Genomic DNA, 10,247 nt, shown 5'->3' with positions numbered 1-10,247 from the left:
TGGGTTTGAAGATGAGGAGTTTAGTTTTGTTTGGGTTGAGTATTAACTGGGCATCAGATAGCCAAGTTGCAACAGAGGAAAAGGCATCCTGTGTGACCTTTTGCAGTTCGGGTAGTACTAGGCTGAGCAGATGATGGTTGAGTCATCTGCATATTGTATGAGTGTGCCATGTTTGGTGGCAGAGGCTAGATTATTGGTGAAAATAGAGAAGAGTAGGGGTCCAAGGATGGATCCTTGGGGAACACCAATAGAGACAGGTAGTTGGTGAGATATGTAATTTTGTCATACAACAGATTGCTGGCGGTCAGACAGGTAACTTTGAAACCAGTTGGTGACTGATTGAGAAAAGGATAGGTTATTGAGTGCAGAGAGGAAGAGGAGTTGTTTGTGTGGGACCATGTCAAATGCTTTAGATAGGTTTAGGAAAGTAGCAGAGGAGAGATGGCCATTGTTTTTATGGTGAAGCATAGTGTTAGTAAAAGAGAGTAAGGCAGTGGTGGTGCTATGGTTTGGTCGGAAACCATGTTGAGTATTAGAAAGGAGGTTGTTAGTAAGGAGGTAGTCTGAGATTTGAGAGTGAATGCATCTCTCTAGTATTTTGGAGAGTGGAGATAGAATCAATATGGGGCGGTAGTTGGTTAGATCTGTGGAGGGGCCGCCTTTATGAAGGGGAATGATGTGTGATATTTTTCATAATGTAGGGATGTAGCATTCTGACAGAGATTGGTTAATCATGATGGATACTGGGTATGCTATGGCATCAGCTGCAATTTGTAGGAATTCACTTGGGAGGTTGCCTACTGCTAATTTTGTGGGTTTAAGTTTAAACGAGTTTTCTTACGTTGGAGGTAGGAATGGGGAAAATGAGAAGAGTGTGGGGAGATTACTGGGTGAAGGTGTGGGGTGTAGGGAGGGTTGTGTTGTCTGGGGAGATTACTGGGTGAAGGTGTGGGGTGTGGGGGAGGGGTTTGTGTTGTCTGGGGAGATTACTGGGTGAAGGTGTGGGGTGTAGGGGAGGGGGGTTGTGTTGTCTGGAGGGATTACTGGGTGAAGGTGTGGGGTGTAGGGGAGGGGGGGTTGTGTTGTCTGGGGAGATTACTGGGGTGAAGGTGTGGGGTGCAGGGTAGGGGGTTGTGTTGTCTGGGGAGATTACTGGGTGAAGGTGTGGGGTGTAGGGGAGGGGGGTTGTGTTGTTTAGCTAGTGATAGTATGGTTTGTGTGAAGTGTGTGTTGAATGAGGCAGCAATACTTTCTGAGGAGTGAGGAATGTTAGGTGTAGGGGTATTGATTTTACCTGGGTGGAGGATGGAGTTTATGGAGGTCCAGAATTGTTTGGGGTTGTGTTGGGAGGAGTTGAGGGCAGACTGGTAGTATTGGATTTTGTCCTCCTGTATTAGCTTTTCGACTCTATTGCGTAGTTCTAGGAATTTCTGTCTAGCTGAGCGGGTTTTGGTTTTGCGCCAGTGTTCCCAGGCTTTATCTCGGTTTTTCATTTCTGACCTAGTGGTTTTCTGTAGCCATGGGGAGGGTTGGGCTTTGGTTCTGGTAAGTCTTATGGGGGCATGGTTATTTAGGATGCTTAGGAAGGTAGTATTGAAAAATTGGACTGCATCATCTAGGTTGAGGTAATGTAGAGGGTGCCAGTTACATTCTTTGAGGGATGAGATGAATGTGATTGGGTTAAAGTGTAGTTTTTTATGTATTAGATGGTAGATGACAGGTTTAACTTGGTATAGGTGTTTTTTGAGTAGGAATGTTGGGGAATGATCACTGAGACTATCTGATAGGCAGCCTGCTATATAGGACTGGGGAATCTTGCTGACTAGTATCCAATCCAGGGTAGTGTGCTTGTTGGAGTTTTTATTTATTCTGGTTGGTGACTGGACTAGTTGGGTGAAGCCATGAAGATTTAGATGCTGGGTTGGATGGTTGCCGCAACAGGACTGCCAATCAATATTGAAGTCACCTAAAATTATGGTCTCTTGAGGGAGATGGTGGGTAGTCCAGCTGAGGAGGTTTTCTAGTGGAGGGATATTTTGGCCAGGTGGGAAGTAGTATCTTATTATGTTGATGGTTTCATTTTGGTTTATTTTCAGGTTGGTATATATTATTTCTTCATTGGCAATTTGGGGAGCTGATGAGTTTAGGATCTGGATGTTTAGATGCTGTTTAAAAATTATAGCTATACCACCTCCATTCTTGTTTAGTCGGTCTAGTCTTAGTATGTTGTAACCATTAGGGAGGATTTGCTCACTGGTAATGTGAGGTTTTAGCCAGGTTTCTGTCAGGATGATTATATCTGGGGAGTATAATTCTATGATGGCATGGAGTTTGCGGACTTTGATGGCTATGCTTCTGATATTTAGGCTTAGCAGAAGGAGGTTGTTTGGTTTTCTACTGTCTGGGATTTGGGAGATGTGTTTGTTAGTCTGATTATTAGAAGTGGAGTTGGAGATGGAGGGACCAGGGCTGGGGTGGATGTCTCCACTGTGGGCAAGTTTTGATATGCATGAGGTTATTAGTTTTATCAGTTTGTGAAAGAGTTTGCATTTTAGGGAAACTTTATTATTGGGTGCAGTCAGTAACAGATGTGGTGGGAGGGTTATTTTATTAACTTGTAGGGATGCATTTAGTTTTAGTATTTTAGTTATTTAGTTATTTTAGAATATGTGGGGGATGCATAAGGATGGTTCTTGAGTTGGTGGGAGAGGATCAGAGTGAGGGTGAGTCATGGGTGATGGAATGAATAGTTGTACAGTGGAAGTGATTGAGTGGGAGTATAATGGAGTTTTGGTAAGATGTAAGATATGCAAGAAGTAGGTATGCAAAGAGTATAAGTATGGTATGCTTATTCATGTTAGCAGAAGAGGAAGGGTAGTAGTGGGAAATGGTGGATTTAGAGTTGGGAGTAGTATTGTGGTTGGTGGTAAAAATGATGGGAGGGGTTTGTTCTAATAAAGGTAGGACCACTGGGGGTGGATGGGAATTGGGGGCAGGGTGGGGGTGAAGCGGGCAGAGACCTGTTAGCTGCTCTTAGGAGGGGTTGTGAGCTGGACAACAATCACATAACAGAGAATACAGGCCTTTATATAACATCTGTCCTATGCATTCCTAGTGGGGGAGGAGGGTAGGTACTAATTGCAGGAGGAGTCATGTGGGAGTGATTGACAGGTCTCTCAACCAGATTCTGGAAGATTGGCAATTCAAAAACAAACAATCAATTGACTCAAACTGTATGCAAGTGATATGGAGAGAGTACCAAGAGAATAGATGAACTGCAGTTAAGTAAATAGCAGTACAGTTCAAGGGGGAACTAAACTAGCACAACTTAATTATTTCTGGTGTTACTAATTCCGGGGTAGTGCAGTTTAGTTTGGAAGTGGATAGCTATTGCCATTTAAAAATAGTCTAATATTGACTGGTCAGAGATGAAACTGGGGGGAAAAGCACAGTTGGATGTAAAAGCCATAGATAAAATTTTTAATTTTTACCTTGCTACTCAGAGAGGTACAGAACCCAGCAGTGTGTCATCAACTAGAGTTTGAAATGGGGTCTTACAGGATTGGAGTTAGGAAAACTGGGCTAGCTAGACAAGCCTCTGCAAGTGTGCATGCTTTAAACAAAAAAAACACACTCAGTATATAAAGGCATTAACATTAAGTCTTTATGTTGAAAGTTAAGGCATATATTGCATTTAATTTGAAGAGAAGCCATGCTTGCAGAGAAGCCTTTGTAATATTTTCACTGGAATTGCACTTCAGCAATAGTACTTATTCAAATTTGGAGGGTGAGGGGATGCACCTTCAGCCCAAGATGTTTAAACAGCTGTAAGGGTGAAAAACAAAAAGTTAGTAGGAGACAACAGATTTACAAGGCATAGAACATTAACAGATTGTTACTAGCAGGCAGGAAGGGTATGTTGGGGGGTGGGTTGGTAGCCAGAGCAGAAGTCAGCTAACAGTCTAGTGAGAGAGCAGACAGCAGGGGGGTAGGAACAGGTTAGGTAGGTAGTTACAGGGAGAAAGAACAGTCAGAAAGTGAGTACCAAAATATAGAAATGCAATTATACTAGAATGCAGTAAATAACTGTTTATACTATATTCATACACAGTACAAGTCCACAACCATTTCTAAATAAAGTACTTGTAGTTTTTCAGTTAAGTCCAAGCAGCCTAACTAGAAAAAATGCACTCTGGCATATAACATTTATCAAGCAGAAAACTTACTGTAAGAAAAACAAATCAATAAAAAGCCTGTAAAATACAGTCTAGCAGCTGCCTTCATAAAATCAGTTACTTCAAACAAGTGGAACCACATCAAAAGCAGTCACAAAACGAAACCCTTCACCACCAGGAAGTCAGTCCAAGCACGTTTATTGCAAAACCAAGTGAACAAAGCTAGTAGCCAACCACATAAACATGTAAACACCTTAATCCACAAAACAACAGACAGTATCTTCTTGACTTCATCAGACAATCAGTACATCAAATTAACTCAGTTTATATACCCTTTGTCACCAATTAATTAATTAAAATCATTTCAAAAATTTAAAGACAAATCATGGTTAAAATTGTAAAAACATGTCATTTAAAAGCTATTGATACATATGAACTATCTATGAACATTCTTAAAAAATATATATATAATCTTGAAAAGTATATGCATATTTCTATAAGGGATTCAAAAAATATATTATTAAAAAGTAGTCATAAATTATACTGTATAATGTACTGATTGTCTGATGAAGTCAATAAGTTGACGAAAACGCATAGTCTGTTGTTTTGTGGATTAAGGCGTTTATATGTTTATGTGGTTGGCTACGAGCTTTGTTCACTTGGTTTTGCAATAAACGTGCTTGGACTGACTTCCTGGGTTTAGGGTAAAGTTTGAATTTTTTTTGATGTGGTTTTTGTTTGTTTGTCTCCTAATTTTCGTGTTACTTCAAACAAGTGGCTGTAACAAAAATAAATAAAAAGCTAGTATTACATTCTAAAACCTGCCTACATGCAATCAATAGTTCAAGCAGTTCACAGCCTTGTCTGTCAAATAGTTCTAATAACTCGCAGTATAACCGTGAGCCGCTCGCCAAGCCATTTGGGAACTTCCTTAGCCCTTTTGGTATCTGCTGTCTTCTAAGGCACTCCTGAAGGTTTGAATTTTCCAACTGTAGCTTCCAAAAGCTGAAACTAATGTGCAATGCCAATAATTCTCCAGGCTTAAATGAAACTGTGTCTACCAGTTGTGTTTTAAAGTTGAAAGCAGAGTTTGCTTTTTAATGTGTTTAAATATTATTTGTATGTTTTAGAGGAAAGTTTTAAAAAGGGTTTTACTTCCATTCAAAATGTTCAAATTGTTTAGGGATGGTGATTTACATGTACAATATATCTTTCTTTTCATGGTTAAACATGTACATAATATAAATATTTTTTCTAGCTTTTTAAGTAACTCAGGATTGTTAATTAATTATTTTGTCATGTGACTTTGGTGTATTATAAAAGGTTTGTTTGTTGTTCTGATGAAGTCAGTATGGAACTGACAAAAGCACTTAACTAATAAAGTAGTTTTTGGCTTTGGTACCTTTTTTGGTTTCACAGTTACAGAAGAGAGCAGAGTACTGTGATTTGGACAGTGGCTCTGCCACATGTGCAGAAAAGTAGAAGTCAATCTGGTGAAGAAGATTTGGGACAGACAGGAAGAAAGTCACAGGAAACAAGGGCCTCCAGTAAAGAGATGGATGGAATGTGTGTGAGAAGAACTGCGACAGTCAGGCATGAGTGTCAAAGAAGGCAGTAGTGTAGCACTGAATCGAGAGAGATGGTGACAGCTAACATGACACCTCATCCCCATTTAGAAAATGAGAAAAAGGGGGTTGATCATGATGATGACGTGACAATACATCAGCTACCTCATATCTTTCCAGAAGTTCAATGACTTGATCCACAGGGATTTCCTTGTAACACTCACCAGGTTGTAGCACTTGAGAAGCTCTCAAGAAATGGTCATAGACCATCATCATCACTACTTTCAAGGTGTTGTTCAACTCTGGTTGCAATCTCTTACAGGACAGATACGTAAGGTCAAACATCTGCGAATGAAGTGGCTTCTTCAGAGTTTACACCCAGGTGTAAAGTCCCTGGGCTCTTGTGACAGGTGTCATGCCACTGTGGGCCTTTATTCTCTTTTTTATTTTTGTTGTTATTATCATTAGCTTTAACAAACTGTAGATCATAATAAATATTTTGTTCTTCCTCAAAAAGAAAGAAGAAAGAAAATAAATGGAGTGCCAACCTTAGTCCACTCAGATTTAGGCCAGGCCTGATGCTTAGTTCCCCTTTTAAATGTTTGGAAAAAGGCTTCTAATAAGGAGAAAATAACTTATGGCCTACATGGATAGACACTATAAATTGCTAAGGGTCATATTAGGCCTGGAAATAGTTTCCTGTTTTCAGAGCTCAAGATCTCAAAGTTGAAAAAAAGGATAGATTCCTCACAGCAGATTCCATTACTGTTCAACAATATTCCAATTAATATAAGGAGTGTTGCATCTTAAGAGGCATTTAAGAAATTATTTTATAGCTGGATTGGTTCAAGAAAATGTTATAGGTTCACAGCTACATAAGTAAGTACTAGGTTAGCTGCTCTTGCAGGCCATTTCAAGCACAGCCTGTTTCCCTTTTTGTGTTCAAAATAATATATCCCATTTTGGTTATAGATTGGCCTTACTCATCCCATGGTGGATAAGTATATATTATCTCTAATGAGAATAACTGAGATCATACAATAGTTAATTTGAGGGGACGCATGCAGGGCTTAAAGCATTTAAGAGATGCCTCTGTTCATTAGTAGTACAGGAGGCAGTCTTAGGGCAAATTTTCTATTTCGCATCCATAGATCTAAGTTGTATTTGAATATTGATAGGGATTAACTTTGTTTTGTTTGGATGGGGAGTCTGTTCCAGAGCAGCACTATCCTCTGCAAGATAAAATTTCTGTTGATGTTGCAGAACAGGCTTAGATCCCCAGACCAAGTATTTCTGATGCCAGTTTACTTGCTTATGTACAGTAAATCTATCAGTAATAGGTGGTAGGATACCTTGTATGACTGACACAGATCACCTCTTAGCAGTCTGTAAGATACCGAGTACAGTGATAGTAAATTATTAAAATATAAACAAGAGATTGCATTTCTTGTTTTTGCTTAAATGTTTTTATTGATTTAACAAAATTAATGTAATTTCATAATTTTGCAATATAAAACATAATTTACACAGGTTAACAACTATCTGTAGTCAGCAACTATAAAATCTAAACAAACTGCTTACAAAGGTGTCTATGGTTAAAAGATGGTATACATTTTTACATTTAAAACTTAATTTCATGAGGTATTAAAGTTATCTCTCCCCATTATTTATTTCACTTTCATCCATGAGTTGTAATAAGATGTGGTTCTTTCTGTTGTCATTCTATTGGCTCTCATTTCCATTGGTGATACATTCAATACAATGTTTCTGTATACTTTAGATGTGAGTGATGTCTCACTTTTCCAATTTATAATGGTTTTGTGTGTTATAGCCAGTAGTGTCCAAGACAGTGAAAACTTTGTTCTAGCAACACATTGGGGTATGGGAGCATTAAACAAAATCAAAGATTTAGACAAATGGAAATTATCATTAAAACTATTTGCAAGAAAAAATTAACTTTGTCCCAAAAGGGTTTAAGTAAATGACAATCATAAAACATATGCCACCAATCTGCGTTCAAGTTCATTTTACATCTTCAACATCCTACATTTTGTTTAAACATTCCCCTGGATTCAAGAAATTCCGTGCAAGAATAAGACTATTCTTGCATGGAATGGTTTGTTTTCGTTTAACACAGCAGCACACCTTGAATATTCATGAAGGAGCACTGCTGTACTCCCTATATGGACACAAACCATGAATGAATGCAGGGGCATGTCCAAGTAGTGCACAGATACTGAACACTCCCCCTGTACTCTGAAAGTGCCGTACAGCACTTTCTAAGCTGAACTGGCATAATGTTAAATATTTACTCTAATATTATGCCAGTATTTCAGTGCCCACAGACACTGAAATGAGATAATTAATCTGCGGACAGTGAAAGAGACATCAGCATGAAGAGAGCAATGCAGGGGATGTGTGACAGGTTCTGTGACACCCCCTGCATTGCTAATGTGCCATATGACACCTCTGCAACCTGCTAAAGCAGGAAATGTGTGCAAAATCACAAATGATGGGGTATAAATCCCTCAAAAGGGTAAAGCACACATATTGCCCACTAATCATAGAGAGTTGGTAGAGAACAGGTCATGCATTAGCATGAATTACTGAAGAGTAGGAGTCTGAAAGCAAATGTATGCCAGTATTCCCTTATAGCAGTGCATGTTGACAAAGGCACAAATGATGGGGGGAATAAATAATAAATTAGGGACATGCCTGAAAAATGGCCCTCACATACTTATAAAGCTGATAGAAAACATGATATGTAATAGCAGGAGTCCCTGAAGGATAGAAGCCTGAAAGCCAAATGAATGCCATTATTTCACAATTGCAGCCCTCAATGACTTGTCAGAACATCACAGGACTCACTTATACAACATAATAATATAATAATAATATTAACTTTTTTTCTAGCCTAAGGAATGTTTAAGCATAGCTAAGCAGATGTGTGCATTATGGCCATCCACTTAGCGTAGCTTAAACATCCCCTAGGAGATAAATGCAAATATAGAGGTGAAACTTCCAAGCTGAGATAGTGTAGTCATTAGAGTCCCAGCTTTACATGCAGGAACTCATGGTTTGAGTACCAAGACAGGTGAGTTATTTTTCTATGGGAAAGTAGTGTTAAAATTATTTTTGCAAACTTAAATTATGTAGCAACTTTGCTTGTCAACCAGGGTAGTGTAGCATTTCCAAAAGTGAGATATCAGTATAAAAAAGATGTGAAACCCCCATATGAACACAAGTGCCCCATACAGTATAGTCACACAAGAATATAATTTAATGAAAGCACATAGGGGATGTCATGGTAGATAAACATAAAACTATAATATGTCAGTAATGAAGAATCAATCCCACAATCCTCATACTTTATAAAATGAAATATGAGCAATGCTAAGTACTGCTCAGCTATGCTAACTTGGTGTAAGCATTGCTTAAATGTAAATGCTAAGCAATGAGTAGCCCAGCTAAGTGTATTTGCACATTGATAAGCAGTGCTCAACATCTATCCCTTTAAGCACTGCCAGTCTTAGTCAAGCATGTTTGTATGTCGCTTAGCTTAGCTCAGCATATTCAAAATGGTCCAATGATGGCAAAGAGTTGGAATTTGGCTCTATTTAAACTTCACAGGTGGGAATATATAATCAGTTGTAGCTCTTACTTGCAGGCACTATGGCTGGTATAGGAGAAGAGGGTTCACGCTTTCAGGCACAATGCTGGGGCATTCAGGAGTCAAGGGACATAGTTGGACTCCGAAGCACAAAAGCAATCAAGCATAATATGCATTTAAACAAGTTCTCAATTAGTACTAATTGAATGAAGTACATTGGGTAAATTGTTATTATGTAAATGGTATAAAAGGATTTCAGTTTGAGTTTTAAAATTGTCTGATGAAGGCTGGAGTTCGCAGCCGAAAGCGCTTACCAATAAATTCTATAAAATCTATTATTCCGGTGATCCACTTGATTGCTTTTGTGCTTCTGGATTTATTTTATTAGTTTGTGGTTCATAGTAGCAACATAGTTGGACTCCTAGTGAAAGACCATGAGAGGAGACTGCTGCAGGGCCAGTACCAGGGCTCCCAATACAAAGCGGAGGCCTGGGACCATCTTGCACATGTTCTCACCAGTGTTACTGGCATCCCTCAAACTGGTGGTCAGGTCTGGCACCATTTTGCTGACCTCAAGCATAAGAAGAGGGAGCTCTTAGATCAGTGGACCCAAGACACACTTGCACTGAATGTCCCAGAAGTCTGTAAGTATCAGTATCAATTAGTGTTTATCAAAGCTCAGCCTGTGTATGTGATTGATAGGTATGCATACATGTTTCTTTATCTCCTGTACAGCTGCAGATGAGAGGGCTGCGAACATAGATGCCCATGCCAGCAGGTTGCTAAGACTATGCTGGGAGGCTGGTGAGTACAAATCTAGCTTGCAGTATTCAGGGCAAATAAGGAGTAGAATGTCAACTGCCAGTAGGTTAAGATATGTATTGTGTGTAATGAATA

The 10,247-nt window shown here is 39.1% G+C and overlaps 1 protein-coding gene across 1 annotated transcript in view; it reads left to right on the top strand.

Annotated features, from left to right (window-relative positions):
- Positions 1–10,247, top strand: part of LOC122790291 (carcinoembryonic antigen-related cell adhesion molecule 5-like) — a 663,376-nt gene that overhangs the window by 333,466 nt on the left and 319,663 nt on the right. The gene's annotated exons all lie outside the window — the stretch shown is intronic.

The sequence above is a fragment of the Protopterus annectens genome, chromosome 16.part0 (genome assembly GCF_019279795.1).
Source record: "Protopterus annectens isolate FY-2018-M chromosome 16.part0, PAN1.0, whole genome shotgun sequence".
NCBI lineage: Eukaryota > Metazoa > Chordata > Ceratodontiformes > Protopteridae > Protopterus > Protopterus annectens.
Note: the sequence above shows the minus strand (reverse complement) of the source record. Positions and strands in the feature narration are given on the sequence as shown.